The 16,217-nt window shown below is 38.7% G+C and overlaps 1 long non-coding RNA gene across 1 annotated transcript in view; it reads left to right on the plus strand.

Moving 5' to 3' along the window:
- LOC137096714 (uncharacterized) overlaps positions 1-16,217 on the plus strand; it is a 354,124-nt gene that overhangs the window by 24,611 nt on the left and 313,296 nt on the right. The window contains exon 2 of the long non-coding RNA XR_010909640.1: positions 14,216-14,508. This is a non-coding gene — a long non-coding RNA (uncharacterized lncRNA). The remainder of the gene's footprint in view (positions 1-14,215; positions 14,509-16,217) is intronic.

Genomic DNA, 16,217 nt, shown 5'->3' on the forward strand with positions numbered 1-16,217 from the left:
ATAAATAATAATTTCTTGCAGTCTTTTAATTCGTGAAATCAAAACATGAGAGATAAGCCAAGCATGTGGAGACCAAACTTACTTATTGGGTGGCATCCTCCAGTACTTTAAGTCTATATTGACTTTGAAATATATTCAGCAAAATAGTCCTTAAAGAAGCTTTAGCCCTTAAGTTGGACAGAATAATTATGACACACCCAACCTATTTCCGCAATACATAAAGATCTTCTGCAGTGTTTCTCCTATACTATATGTTTATAATAAGACAAGCAGCCCCCTCTGCCTGAAAAATTCTTCTGCTTGTAATTCATTTTGAGATAATTTGTTTCTTTAAATAAACAGCTGCCTTTTTGTTTTCTTTAATTTTCATCTCAATTTTTAATTTCCCATGTTCTTTATACAGCTTTGAAAGAAGGATACCTTCTTATGATACATTCTGGTATCTATCTAATTTGCATGTTCAAACCCAGAGCAGATTTTCTATGAATTATCCCTTCGTTTTAAAAAAAAAATACCACCAAGTTGCTTAAAATTTACAATAGTATTTTACTTGTTCTAGACGCTGTTCTCTAGGTGAGTGTACTATAATTCATCTGTTTCCTGTACAGAAGGGAAGGACCATCATCTCTTGATTTTGGCAGCAAACATTGAGTAGGTAACTGCTGAGGTCTCACCCCTTCCAAAGTCTCCATATGTGTAACAGCCAGCCAAAACAGACAGAATAAACACTACAAAATGTCAACAGCTGGATATCCAAAGGGCTCCTAAGCTTGTAAGAAGTTGTACCTGCACTCCACAGTGGTGACAGGAATTTGGCTGATTTCCTTAGCTAGGGAACTGGCCCACCAAAGTTATGAAGTTAGAAGCAACACAACCCTTTCACCCTGGTGATCAAATATGACAAACTAGATCCAGCTCATGAAGAAAATTCAAAGCACAAACAATATGCAACTTTCTGGACAAAACTTGCTTTTAGCAATGAATATGCAGAGGGGATTGAACTTCGGTTTACAATTGGAAATTTAACAGGTTCTAATGTCAGAGTTTCTAGATAACATGTACACTTTCCCGGTTCTTGTGCAGCTGGAACTGGTTACAAATGATGGTGGGCATACCAGGCCAAGCATATTGCATTGGGGACTGATACAATACAGCCAGTTAGCTCCAGCTCCCAGAATCCTTGATTATTGGATATACTTACTTTGGGTAATGGGTATTATAGTCCAAAACATCATAAGGTTCTTTGACTGCTTGCCCCAGCAGTATTGGTTTGGGGAAACAAAAACCTTGGGGAACAAATACCCATGGGCCTTGGATCTATATCAGTAGCTGTGAAATTGAGCTCCTGACATGTTCTACATATACAGTCGGACATGGAACTTGAATCCAAAGTTGGAAAAAATCTTAGATTTTCCTAAACTGGAAAATAATATAAAACATTATTTAAATTACAGTACTGAACTTCCTATAACCTGCTAGATCAGAATAAGAAATCTACAAAACTGCTAGTGAGGGCATATCTGTCACTTTTGCCTTCTCATGTACTTGAAAATTTTAAATCACAAGTTCTTTCCATCAATTGTAGATGAGTGCACTGGAATAGGAAATGTAATATGGAGACTACGTGGCTGTGGAGAAGAAACTGTAGAAGGAATGAGCTAGAGATAAGTATGGTACAGTCATACTTGACTGTACATTAGCAGGAGCACTTGATATACCTTTGAAATCCTTAGATGTATATGAATGGGCGTGCATATTCACACACATGGTGAGAGATGGAAAACTTGAAATGTCTGAAAAGCTCTTCCAAAACAATGAAAAAATGAAAACAAGGGCAGGGACTTAACATGGTATAATAAGAATAATTGGGATGACTCGAAGGTCATTTTGAATTCTGAATCTCTCCTCTGGAGTATTAGCTACCCCTCCTAATTTGGTGTCAATTGCAAACTTGATAAACATGCCCTCTAAACCTTCATCCAAGTCATTAATAAAGATATTGAATAGAACTGGTTCCTGGAACATAACCTGCTGGACTCCACTAGTCACTTCTTTCCAGGATGAAGTGGAACCATTGATGAACACCCTGTGAGTTTGGCCACTTAACCAATTACAGAGTCACCTAATAGTAGCATTTGGCTAGTTTGCTTGAAGGAAGGTATTGGGGGACTTTGTCAAAGGCCTTACTGAAATCAAGATATGTTACATCCAAAACTTGCAACACTCTCAAAAAAAGAGATAAGAATAGTCTGGCATGACTTGTTTTTGAGAAATCCATGTTGACTTTTAGTAATCACAGCATTCCTTTCTAAATGATTGCTTCCTTGATGATATGCTTTAAAGATGGCCCTTGTTAAGGCACCTTTTAAGAGGGTGTCCACGCTCTGGTTACATCCCGTTTAGACTACTGCAACGCTCTTTACGTGGGGTTGCCTTTGAAGACGGCTCGGAAGCTCCAATTAATCCAACGGTCGGCAGCCATGATACTAACTGGAGCGGAGCGCAGGGAGCACACAACTCCCCTGCTGCACCAGCTCCACTGGCTGCCGATTTGCTACCGGGCTCAATTCAAAGTGCTGGTGTTGGCCTTTAAAGCCCTAAACGGTTCTGGCCCAACCTACCTATCCGAACGTATCTCGGCCTATCAGCCCACCAGGACCCTAAGATCTTCTGGGGAGGCCTTGCTCTCTATCCCGCCTGCTTCACAGGTGCGGCTGGCAGGGATGAGAGACAGGGCCTTTTCTGTGGTGGCCCCTCGGCTCTGGAACGCCCTTCCCATGGAGGTAAGATCAGCCTCCTCGCTGATGGTATTCCGAAGAAGACTAAAAACTTGGATGTTCAAGCAGGCATTTGGTTAATTCGGTGCAATGAATGTGTTGATTACGGATTGGTAATATGGATGATGAAATTGGACCAGGATTTTAGTTAGGAGATGTATTGGATTGTGATTTACGTGTAATATTGTGTATTATGTTTTTATGGTTTTAATTGTATACTGTGCACTGTATATTTTGTTGTAAACCGCGTTGAGTCGCCAGTTAGGCTGAGAAACGGCGGTATACAAGGACAGTAAATAAATAAATAAATAACACTGCAAGCCTTAACTACGCCAATATGTTCCTTCATCCTGATTGTAATAGATCAGTCATTTAATTAAATTAATTATTGATTAATTAACTTAGAGGCTGACTCCAAACTCAAACAATTTTCTGGCAGTCCCAATGCTGCTCACCAAAAGATTATGATTTCAAATGACTTAAATGTTTGGAGGCTGTAGAGACTTTGCCACCAATACACTGTATTCTGAGGAAATTTACTGTGAAAACTGGCTTCTGCCAACTTTAGTAGGAATGTTCAGTTCTTGTTTGACCAGAAATCTTAAATAAGCTGGAATGGGCTGGATTCGCACTCAAGGCTCAGTACTCTGAGGTAAAAACCACTGAGATTCTCCTAATATACGCTGCTACCAATCTGGGAACTCTGTTCCCCTAAACTGCTATGGAACTTCTTCACACAGAGGCACTCTTGAGACAGTTGTTGATTAACAAAGAACAGAGTTGTTTATTTGTGTGGATTTCAAAAATAATACAGGCACTTAAGCGTAACGGTTGCAAGAATGAGATGAAGCTTATGGTTACTTTACAAACAGTTCAATATTTAGTTCCAAAAACAACTCTAAAACTAAAACTCCAGACAGCCCTTTCCCTTGGATCTGTCTATACTCTATACCAGCTATTCTTCCTAATAGCTATCAGTCTTCTCTAACTAACCACTTTGGCTTCTCTAACTTCTCCTCTCCTAACTCTCCCAAAACCTAACTCTCTTCTTCAACACACAGTCAACATGGATTTCTCAAAAACTGTCAGATTTTAAAACGCACCCTTTCAGGCAATTTCTTTTCCTGCACTCTAGCTAAGCTCCACCCACTTTCTCCCAGCCAATCACAAAGGTTCTCCACATTTCCCTCCAGGCTGTTCCTAAGCTCCACCTCCTCTAGGAAATGACTACTCTAATATGACTGCCTCCATGCACTATCTCACAAAATGGCTGCCGACATACTTGGGCCTACTTCCTGAGCTTTTCCCTGGCCTAAAAGGTAGGCAATTCATTACACTGGTCCTATCATGTATATATATTTTTTCTTTCAATTTAACCATCATGCCCCACCTTGTTTTATTACCGCTTTAAGTCACCTGAGGACTGAGAAAAGCGGTATATAAATAAAGTAAATAAATAAATAAATATTAACTGAATGTTATTTCTAGCCTCTGAACACAGGGATCCAGTAAACTCATTATTTTAGACAGTCGTTTCCAATCCATTGACTTTGTCTAAGTGTGAAGCAACACTACTAAGTTGTATGACTCATTGCATTCTTTTGTTTCCTTATTGTAAAGAAATAAAGCAATTAAATACTATTTCCCTTGTTAGTCTTTAATTCAGTATGTTTACAGGCTGCCAAGTAAAATCTTTCAATCATTGAACTCATAGCTATAAGAAGTCAGTAAGATATTCATAAGACTCTAAAGAACCAGTTTAACCCACCCTGGTGGTGCAGTGGGTGAAACGGCTGAGCTGTTGAACTTGCTTATTGAAAGGTCGCAGGTTCAAATTCAGGGAGCAGCATGAGTACCTACTGTTAGCCCCAGCATCTACCAACCTAGCAGTTCGAAAACATGCAAATGTGAGTAGATCAATACCTTCAGTGGGAAGGTAACAGTGCTCCATGCAGTCATGCTGGCCACATGACCTTGGAGGTGTATATGGACAATGGCTTAGAAATGGAGATGAGCATCCACCCCCAGATTCAGACACAACTGGACTTACTGTCAGGGGAAAACCTTTACCTTAGTTTGTTTCCAAAGTTGTTTATGACCTAAAAATCCTAAACAGCTTTGGGACAGGATATGACTGCAGACTGCATCCCTTTTTTTCAGAATGCCCAATATCTAAAATCTTCATCAGAGGTCCACTTTTACAAGGGTTGGAACTTTAATAGTGGTAACACTGCTGTAAAGACGCCAAACAACGAAACCAAATAATGTTGTGTATACCACGCGTTAGTTACATACCTACCTTACCTCTGAACAAAAAGACTCGCAGATCGCCCTTCCTAAGTCAAGCGCATGTGGAGTGAGCCTCGTATTAGCTTGTGGTCTAAAGTAAGTGTTGTCACAATGTTTTTGAAACAAGGACAATGGAGTTGGATAAAGATTGAATGCGCTGTATAGCATGACAGTGTCATCAAGATCTTCAAGAGGCTTGCGGGGAATCTGCATTGCCTTACAGTACAGTGGCAAGGTGGGTAAAAGCCTTCAATGAAGGACGCCAAAATGTGGCAGACATGCATCGGCCAGGTCATTCTAGTATGCCCTTCTGTCCCTAAATGTCATGTGAGCAGTGCGTTTTTCTTCTAAGTAGTGCCTTGATTGTGGAAGTCTTTCTCTCAAGGGAATTCAAACCAGCTCCATCCTTATTAACCTTCAGCCAAGCAGCCAAAGCAATATTATTCCCAAATGCCTCAGCCTGCAATCTAGTTTTCAAATTAACTTTCATTGCTGCTCTGTTTTTCAAGATTTTTAAATTACTTTAGCCTACATCAGTTTGGGCAGAAGATCAACAAATAAATACTTTAACAATACATGTTGAGTGGTATCCTGTTAGTCAGTTGTTATGTTTCAAATTATTTTTATGACATCATACCTGCTTCATGTTCTCAGTTTGCACCTTGTTACAATGGAAATAATATTGAAACCCATCTTAAAAACCAGCTGCTCAACTGAAGTGAAAAAGGACTACTCTACTGGATAGCAAAGCACTGCAGAATGGCGAGACTAGGTTTCTTTCAGCAACAAATGAGATTGCCTCCAGAACATGGCCATATAGCCTGGAAAAACCTACAACAACCCAACAAATGAGATTGCAGTAAACAGAACCAAAAAGAGTTGAATCAGCGAACTGTTTTAAATTGAAAGTTTTATAATTGTGTTTAATTGTATCTGTGATTCCTAATGTACTGTGTCAGCACCTGATGGTTGCCTATTGTAAGCCGTCCTGAGTCCCTCCTCGGAGGTGAAAAGGACAGGATATAAATGCTCAAAATAAATAAATAAACAAACCCCCACAAGGACCTGCCACAACTTTTCATTGCTCAATGATGTGTGTGTTAGTGCTAATGTCATTTTGCCTCCATCACTCTGAACTGGTTTTTAAAGGAGAACTAAAACATAGCTATGACATGATAGCTATATCTATGAAACAGAATCTTGATGTAAAATCAAAAGCTAATATTCTTATTGTCTAAAGCAATAAGCTTTACTTAAAAATAGGAATGAATGGTTGTATCAAGGAAGATTTCACCGAGCTTCTCATTTTTAAAAAATGCTGCATTCATTCCATCTAGTGAGTTTGTATTTCTTTTAGTCTGTATAAAAAGCTATACAAAAATTAATGTATATATTTTAAATTATTTCCCCAAACATACAGTACACAACGTTGCATGCACTGCTGAAATGGATGTACTTCAGTGAATTTTCCCCAATTTATGCAAATTTTGATTTTTCTGTCCCCTTTTTTCTGAACTATTCATTCCAAGTTTAGAAAATAGATGGCTTCAACATCTGTTTTCCAAATGTTTCAGACATGAAGCATTTCAAGTTCCAGATTGAAACATGAACCAAATGAATTGTTCTCCCTTCAGTGCTGAAAATAAAACTTCTATCATATTCAATTAAATACATTCCCAGATAGCAGGATAGGAATCATATAAATGTCCAAATGTTGGTGCACTGCAACTCCCAAGATTGGCTACGATAGCTACGTTTGAGAGAAGTTGTAGTTCAGCAACAACTGGAGAGCCACATATGTGGCTCTCCAGTTTGCATCCCTCATGTTATAATTATGCACATATAATTATGTGCATAATTATAACATGAGGGATGCAACCAATATGTTAACATGACTATATCTATATCTTAGCAGAGCTACATTTTTCTATTAGAATTCCATGCCTATAGCATTTTGACATATGCATTTCTCCACCAAAAAATGTTTAATTACACCAGCAGGGCTATAAACTAAATTTCCATCTGACTATGTCTATATATTTGTATAGTTCTACTCCTCAACTGGGGAGCCCTGGGTGACCCAGTGGGTTAAACCACTGAGCTGCTGAATCTGCTGACCAAAATATTGCCAGTTCAATTCCAGGGAGCGGGGTGAGCTCCCAGCTTCTGTCAACCTAGCAGTTTGAAAACATGCAAATATGAGTAGATCAATAGGTACTGCTCTGGCGAGAAGGTAACAGCACTCCATGCAGTCATGCCAGCCCCATGACCTTGAAGGTGTCTACAGACAATGCTGCTCTTTGGCTTAGAAATGGAGATGAACATCAACTCCCAGAGTCAGACACGACTGGACTTAATGTCAGGGAAAAACCTTTACCTTTGCCTATTATTTAATTAGAATTCCATGTCCATAAAGTTTTGATCTATCAAATACTTTCCAGAAGATATGTTAGGTTTTGATTGTTCCATGTGACTCAGCAGAGTAATTTCTTGCAATACAGCAAGTGAGATTTTCTCTAATGCACAGTGTTGCCAAGTCTGTAAGAGGCCTTTAATCATTCCAACTTTTAGTGCTACATTTTATGTGGCAGTAAAATAAAACATCAGATCAACATTCTGCACATCATGTGCTAGATATTTCTGGGCCAAAACAATGCTGGCTCCAGCTCTCTATGTTTCAAGGCATCAGGAACTGCTTGGGATCCATCCAGCTGTTCTCCATTTCTCATGGGGTTGTGGTCAACTGCTGATCTGATCTTGTTCTATATGGCTAAACTCAGCTCACACCTGGTAGTTCTGGGTAACCTTTGTGTGTTTGTGGGGGGGGGGGCAGGAACACCTTTCCTTGGAGCTAGAAATCTTTGCAGCTGGCATGGATTCTGGCACAGATATCCTCATTTATTACTTTTCTAGGTGTTTTGTTTTAAAGAATTTGCCATCATAATTTTATTGACTTATACATTCTTTGGTTCTTGAATCCCCCTTTTTTTTTAAAAAAAAATTCAACCTAATTAGAGTGACTAGTTCTTCAAATAATTTATTTTTAAAGTGGCTGTTTTAGAAATGCAAAGCTGGCAGCTTGAATTTATATGCTATACTCCAGACTTATACCCTTGCAATTGACTTTTTTTTTTGCTAATTATAGGAATTGGAACTTTGTTTTGACCAAACAGTGAACAATTCCTCTCTTAGTCAACAGTGTACACATAGCTCCTTCCCAATACGACCAATTCCATGTTTTTAGAGATCAAGGAATCAGCAAATAACCCAGTTATTTTCCTGTAGCCGGAAATGCTGCAGGAATGTTCTCAACAGGGACCTCCTGAGCACCCTACAGATGCCTGTCACAGGATGTCCAACAACAGGAACTATAGGATTTGTCTCTGGTGATCCCCCCATCCAACACCATAAACATGATCTTGAGGTTTCGCTGTATTGCTTACAAGGTGGGCTTTGAGTAACATCTCCAAATAAAGGATTTCAGTTTAAGTCAATTTTGACTACATTAAGTCTACAGATAGTCTAGACAAATACATAAAGACTCTAAATAAATGTCCAAAGAGATTGATATCACCAAGAATACATCCACCAACATGGAAAAAGGATATATTTATAAGAGAGAAAAACATACCACTGAACAAGTAATCTTTGATTAATGTCAGATGCAAAACAGGAATGGCTGAACATTTTTCATGTGAACTTTAACAGGCTTAGTATTATCTCTGTTTTGTTTTAATGATCCATAAAAATGTTTGCCTTCAAATTACTTTTCTCTAGCTATTTTCTAACACCTACCTATTTTGGCTTCTCAGATAGTTAAATTTGAGAGAGCGTAATTAAGACATTCTACACTAAGACATATAAGATTCCTGATTGGTACCCATCACCAATGTGACCGAGTTCCACTGTAATGCTTGCTATTCAATTACTGTCATTTGCTGTGTGACTTCTTTGTGTATAAAATCATCTAATTTGTTTCATAACATTGTCATTATATTCCATTTACAGTCTGATCACAAAAGACCACCCATGTGTCATGTGCATTAAGAAATATAAGTCTTTTTTAAGTGGTAAAAATGATGCCAAAGCCACAAAGAAATAGTAATCCCAAACAGAAAAGTCATATCATGTGCTTATAGGAAACACTTCTAGCCATTCTGAAATGGAGACTAAGAAACTCATCACATTAGACAATTTTAGTGCTCTACTATGCTTGGAGGAGGCTGGATGGATGGAGCCTGACTGATTCCATACAGTGACTTCTGGCATGGCTTGGTCCCTCAAGCATTCTCCAAGCATCCTAGGATGCTATCTAGAGAATACAGGAGGCTTCCCGTGTTCCCATTGACAAGAACGGAGGTAAGCTGGGTCACGACACTTGCCTCCCGTTGGATAGAGAAAGTGCCAATATAGGTGATGTAGGGTTTGGGATGACAGTTTTCCCCACTGCCCATCAGATTTGCCACACAGATGGCGAATCCTCTATCACCTGCAAATTGGACCTGAATGCAATTAGGTCCTATATGGACCAGGAAATATGCCTGGACACAAGCAAGCACACATTAAAGCACAACAAGTACTGGCATGATTACTTCAGTATGTTCCAGCTACCCAAAAGACAAACATCATAGGCAGTAATGCTCAACATTCACTAGAGCAAAATTCTCAAAATGTGCTGCCCAGAGCCCTTAGGCTCTGTGCTTCTCTCTCCCCGCCTCCTAGTGCATAACGTAGGAAAGGAGGCACCAGTTGGCTGGTTGCTCCCCCAGTGCTGAAGCACCGGAAGTGCACTTCACTGGAAGCATCCCCTGCCTAAGCAGCTTCCGCTAAAGAGCCAACTGCCAAGGGGTGAACCACCAAAGTACTGCTGCCAGATGTGCTGCTGCCAGAAGTGCTCTACCAGAAGTGCTGCTGCTGGAAGCAGGGTGGTGGAGAAGGGTGAGGGTCCTATTGATGATGACAGCAGAAGGGTTTAATTCAAAAATTGTTGCCATTGCTTTGAAATGATCATTATGTTGGTCTCATTGGGCTTTCAGAGGGAAGGATTTCCACAGGTACAGTGCCATAGCAGGGAAGATTCTTGTCATCTTACAGTGAATTTTCTCTACTGGTGAGACACAGAGGAAGGTCCTTTCAATAGATCTCAATTCTGATGCATTCATAGAGAGAAGTGCTTCTTCAAGTATGTAGGTCCCAAGCCATTAAAGACTTCAAAGATTATCACCAGTGTCTTGAACTCAGACTGGAAGTGTAGTGGCAGTGAATACATTTCCTCCAGAACTGGCATTATATGGTATCACCAATTATGAAGATGTTGCACTGGGGACCAATATGCTAAAATATTATTTAAAATTGCTGAAAAACAATAGTTTTTTTGAATTCCAAGAAACCTTCATGAGAATGGTTCTGGATTGATGAAAATCTTTAATGCTTTGAACTTAGTCTGCATAAAATTCACTAATGGTTGCTTTGTACAAGAAACAGCATTTTCAATAATATACAAAAATACTACTTCCTGTTCCAAAGAAGCTGTGGCCTACTTAGAAAAAGCTGCAATTGGGGATTTATTCTGCAGACATTTACATATAGTTCTTAGACGCCAGGATTGTGGCGCAGCTGGCTGAGTGTCAGCTGCATTAAGATCACTCTGACCAAAGGTCATGAGTTCAAAGCCAGCCCGAGTTGGAGTGGGTTTCCAACCAATTGTGTAGCCCGTTGTCGACTTTTGCAACCCAAAAGACAGTTGCATCTGTGAAGACGTGGCTGTGGAGTCAGGCTTTCGATGAATGTGACAACACCCTAGGATTCTGGATGGAAGATGATGTAGATCTGATTTTAATACGACGACTGACCACCGTAGTTTTATATATAGTGTTATTTTAAATCTGTTACTGTAATTGTGATATATGATATTTTAATGAGTGTATGTGTTTTTATGGTTGGAAACCGGGCTGAGTCCCTCAATGAGGTTGAGAAGTTCGGTATAGAAAACTTTGAAATAAATAAATAAATAAATAAATAAGTAGGAAAATTAGGTACTACCTTAAAGTGTGGGGAGGCTAAATTAACTAATTTATGAGGCCATAAAAGAGACTCCAGCAAAGCACTCCAGCAAAAAAAAAAAAAAAAAAGCATGCGGGGAATGCAGAAGTAGATGTTGCAGTGTTGCAGATGAATGATGAAAGCAACAGCTCCCCTGGTGGCCAGAAAAAGTTAAATAGCCTCTGTGTATGTCTGTATATGTTGTATGTCAAAATTGGCATTGAATGTTTGCCATATATGTGTACACTGTAATCCGCCCTGAGTCCCCTGAAGGGTGAGAAGGGCGGAATATAAATGCTGCAAATAAATAAATAAAATATAATTTAATAGAAAACGGCAATTTTTGCATATGAAAAAGCATTTTCTGAACAGATAATAATATATCTACATAGAAAATGCTGTTTCCTGCATAAAAATGTTATCTTTTGTACAAAATTTCACATTTGTACAAAAAGTGAAATTTTGTACAACATAAGTCTCAAATTGTAAATAGACTGCTGTTGCCTTCTCACAGCTGGAAAAATGACTAAAATAACTCTTTGCTTCCTTTGAAAAGAAACATGTGAAGAATTATATTCCTACAAAGAATATCACTCACTGTTTCTTGGATTATATCCAGGATGCAAATACAGACTAGATATATAATACCTTCCTTAAACTGGAAATGGTAGAATATGAAAGCTTGATTTTATTCCATACATAGAGGTTTTTTTTAAAGCTTCAAATTCTTTTTGTTCTGAAAATGATCACATTTATAATTATTGGTAAAATCTTTAAAAATGAACTTCATTGATATTCCCTTCCATTTTGATATTTAAAGGTACAATTTTTCCAAGCATGGAGATGGGTATCCTAATCCTATATCAGGATCAACATTGCTGATTATATATCAAATTAAACCCACAATTTCAGATGTCAAGAATTTAAACCAGGCATTTGCAGATATATACAGCACACAGTCTTCAGTATATTTGTGATTATCCATATGCTGGAATTAACCCAATACCTTTGTCAGTTTATAAGTCATTTCTAAAAATGGTTTTTGATACAAACCCCCACCCCGTTTATCTGTTCTTAACATTATCAGTATTCCTAGTGAAAAATATCCTAATAATTTAGATTGGAACAAATCGAAAATTACCTAAATGTGAAGAAAGTGGGTTCAAGTGATCACTTTTGAGACAATGTGATTAATGATAAAAATGTATTTATGACTATTGCCAATAAATTCACCCAGGTTTAAAAACCAAGCTAATTTTGATATTGGAAATAAAAGAAAGAGGACTTCCTCTCTTTCATTGCCAATATCAAATTTTCCTTGGACCATCTTTTCTTGCTGCCATATTTTACATGATTTTCCTCTCAAATCCAGTGTGTCTTTTTGTGCAAATCATCTCTATCTCAAAGAATCATGACCCCTCTTTTCATTCTGCTCTGTCAGTATTCAAAATAGCTATTTTCTTCATGAATATGTAAATCCCACAAATAAGTAAGGGCACACTATGTAAAATATATGAAAATTAGCATGACAGCTTTCTCTCTACAAACTGCCCCCCTTTGATGCAACAAATTATCATAAGCTTATATACATTAAAAGCGATGATTTTTTTTTTGCCAGATCAGTGATTTAAATTATTGCTATAGTGGAGGCATACATTATCAGATTGTTAAAACATATAAAATGACAATGCACATGCATGTTTCTAAGAACTATCACATTTTTGTGGGTTTTTGATGCTGAATGTATTAATATAACACTTGGTGTCCAGTTCACGGACAGGTGAGGATGGAAAGACTTTGGGCCTGCCCTATTGGCCCACCCTTTTGTTAGCTTCTATTTTCTCAGTGCTTGCAATTCAAAATGGGGAAGGCATGGGAAAAAAGAAGTGAAAAAAGGATGGTGAAATATACAAATAAATAAAGAGCTTTGGCAAAGAGATCCAGTATATTCCTAATGCATTCTTAATTCATTTAGAAAAGGATTGTAACATAGAAGGTGCATCAATGGAGCAATGTAGGTATATATGCGTGTATTTGTGAGAGATTGCTCCAGCAATGGAAGCACTTTATTATTTACATAAGCAGGCATGCCCACGCCCATTTATGTGACGCAACATCAATGCGTCCTTTCTCAACAGTGTTATTGCAGCTCACACAGAGTAATTAGACTAATATAATTATTACAGTAAAAACAAGGCTCTGTGTGTGCATTTCTGGAGAGAAGGAATGCCAGTGCTCATGGGCTTTTTGTATTGAAATATGAATGGCGGACACGTATTCCAGCATACGGTAAATGAAGCTGAACTGCTGTCAGGAGGACAGTGTGACCAGTTGCACCTATTGTGTCACTGTTATGGAAAGGAGCTTACTGATTGGCCACTGTCTTCAGCACACAATACTGACTGGTTATAAAAGACTTGTCTAGGGGAAAGCCTGTAGGTATTCCATTGTCTTGCAAAGTTGATATCACTGCATTCCTTTCCCCCCACCCCTTTTTCTTCCCAGACAGCTGAGCTGTAAAAGCTGCACAGGTTTTTTTCCCCTCTCCTTTTTCCTGCCATACAGATTTTTCTTTAAGGGGAAGGGAGACATCATAATCATAGCCCTGCTTTAGTTTGCATACTTCCAAAGAATACTAATTAAGATCCCTTGTCTTAAATAAATAAAAATCCATAGATGTAAATAGAAGGAAAGAAGGAGGGGGGGGGGGGAATAACCTGCACTTGACACTTTTGGGGGCAAAATCATACATAAAAATAATAATGATGATGATTAAAAGAATTGGGTTGTTGCCAACAAAGCAGTCACAGTCATAAGAGCGAAATGAAAAAATATATAATCAAGATAAACAAAGAAGCAGCTCGCTCCCTTGCTTCTTTTTTCTTCTAGCCTTTCTTTCTCAGCAAGCCAATGTTATTCTCCTTTACTGTAGGTCATTTCTTGTATTTGTGAAAGTTTGCAAGGACTATAATTTCAAAATACACAAACCATCTGCAACCGGGGAGGGAGGGGAGGAAGAGAGGTTTATTCATTTTTTAAAGAAAGTAATTTGATGAAAGAAGTGCAATTTTTTAAAAAAAACCTAAAATGTCTTTTCTGCATTATAGACGGATGTAACAACGTAGTCTGGGCTCAGTGCCAAAGGCTGGTATTTCACAGCAGCGACCGCCTTACAGATGAGCTGTGGGAAGCAGGAGGGAGACTCTCTTAGGGTGCCACTACTATGGAGACACAGCTGAGCTGAACAAGATTTGCTTCATACGACAACAAGAGAGGCATAAAAAGTGTCTGGTTCAAGCGTTGCCCAAGCAGGCAGTCACCAGAAGAGCTAGCAGCCAATCCGGCCATGCTGCACTGTTCGAAACCAGCTCCACATCTCAGCCAATCAGTGACATCATTGGTGAGAAACTCATTTACATCATGCAGTAATGAACTTTATTTAATGTATCCTTTTTTCCCCTTCCCCCTCCCTGAGATTAGGTCGCTCAATTAATTATTCTACCAGCATAATTTGAATCACTATGCAAAATGGTGGCTTCATTCTCCCAGATGCTGTGGGCTTTTCTTTTCTTTCTAAACAATTCTGTTGTCTCAAGAGGAGGGAGGTGTTGATAACGTTGGGTGCTATTTCATTTTTTTCCCTCTGCCTTAGGATGATTTTAATGTCGCTTTTCTTCGCATCTAATTAAATAAGCATATATATATATATATATATATATATATATATATATTGCTTCCTCTTGTTTGCATGCCCCCCTCATCCCAATCCTTGCTCAGCTGCCTGCATTGTAATGCTCCAACAAGGCTATGGGAGGTAATGTAAGGTAAAGAGCATGCAGCAGCATAAGATCTCGGCATCTCCAGAGCCCCGCATGTCCAGCATTTCTTTGAATGCTCCTCGACTTTACCATGCTGCAAAACCTCTTTAATGTGCTCGGCTTTCTCTTATGAGCATCTGTCACATCTGAACCAAGTTCGGTGCGTTGTTTCATTTTCTGCCACTTTTCAGCCAAGATGTCATTTTATTAATGAATAGGATTGAGGTCATTTCTGAGTAAATTTCATTCCCCACTCCGCCTACTCTCTGCACAATGCACCTGATTAGCATCCCTTTTGCCGGAATAACTGAATACAAGAGCCTGCATGAAAAGAAGTTAAGATGAGAGAGAGAAAGAGCTGGCTGGAGGCTATTTTGAGCAAAGCTATATATAGAGTCTGTAGAGTTAGTTATAGTTTTGTAGCTGTGTGTGTGTGTTTAACACTTGCTTATTAATCCTTCAGATTTCCTGGATGAGGCTTGGATTTATTTATTTATTAGCAAGTGAACAATGATCCTAAATGGTTCATTTCTTTCTCTCCCCCACCTTTCATTTTTAATGCATTGTTTTGTGAACAGTGCTTCTTTATAGAAAGAAAATGCTTGGCAAGCCAACAATGTGACAAACATGCGGGCTTAGTTCGTTGTGGGTAAAGTAATTTGTTGTATAACTGACTTTAAAACAGCCCAGAATACTGTGGAATGCAGAGATTTCAGACCACAAAATTGTCTGAAGCAAGTTTTTTTTCTTCAGCACTATCCTCATAACTGAAACAGGATCAGACAGAAGGCAAATCCAATATTGTCATACTAAATTATAACCCATGGACTTCAAGTGCTCAGTGAGTGGTATAAGCTTTATTTCAAAATGTTAAAAAAGATTTCAGGGATCAGATTTGGATATACTGCTGGGTTTTTATAAATCTGCAAATAGCCGTGATGAGTTTACAATGTTCATTGGTCATAATTGCCCAGATAGTCAGGTTGAAAAGAACACAGAGGATTTAAATGCTAAAAGGGTGCCTCTTTCAATGCATGATGGATTCCATCATGCCATCATCAGTATTCTGTGTGTGCCTGTCCTTATTCAGCCGCTCGCTCCCCTGCTGCAGATCCTGTAATTTGAATCATGTGTAATAATATATTATCCTACTGGGGGCCTTCTTTCAGTAGGAGAGTAGTTTTATATATTCAGCTATGAGAGAACGCTTGGCACCATGCCAGCTCTGAGCCATTCTTCACACAGGCAATCAAGACCGTCTTCCTTAAGGAATAACATCTGCACAGCTGCA

Source organism: Anolis sagrei, chromosome 3, assembly GCF_037176765.1.
Source record: "Anolis sagrei isolate rAnoSag1 chromosome 3, rAnoSag1.mat, whole genome shotgun sequence".
Lineage (NCBI taxonomy): Eukaryota > Metazoa > Chordata > Lepidosauria > Squamata > Dactyloidae > Anolis > Anolis sagrei.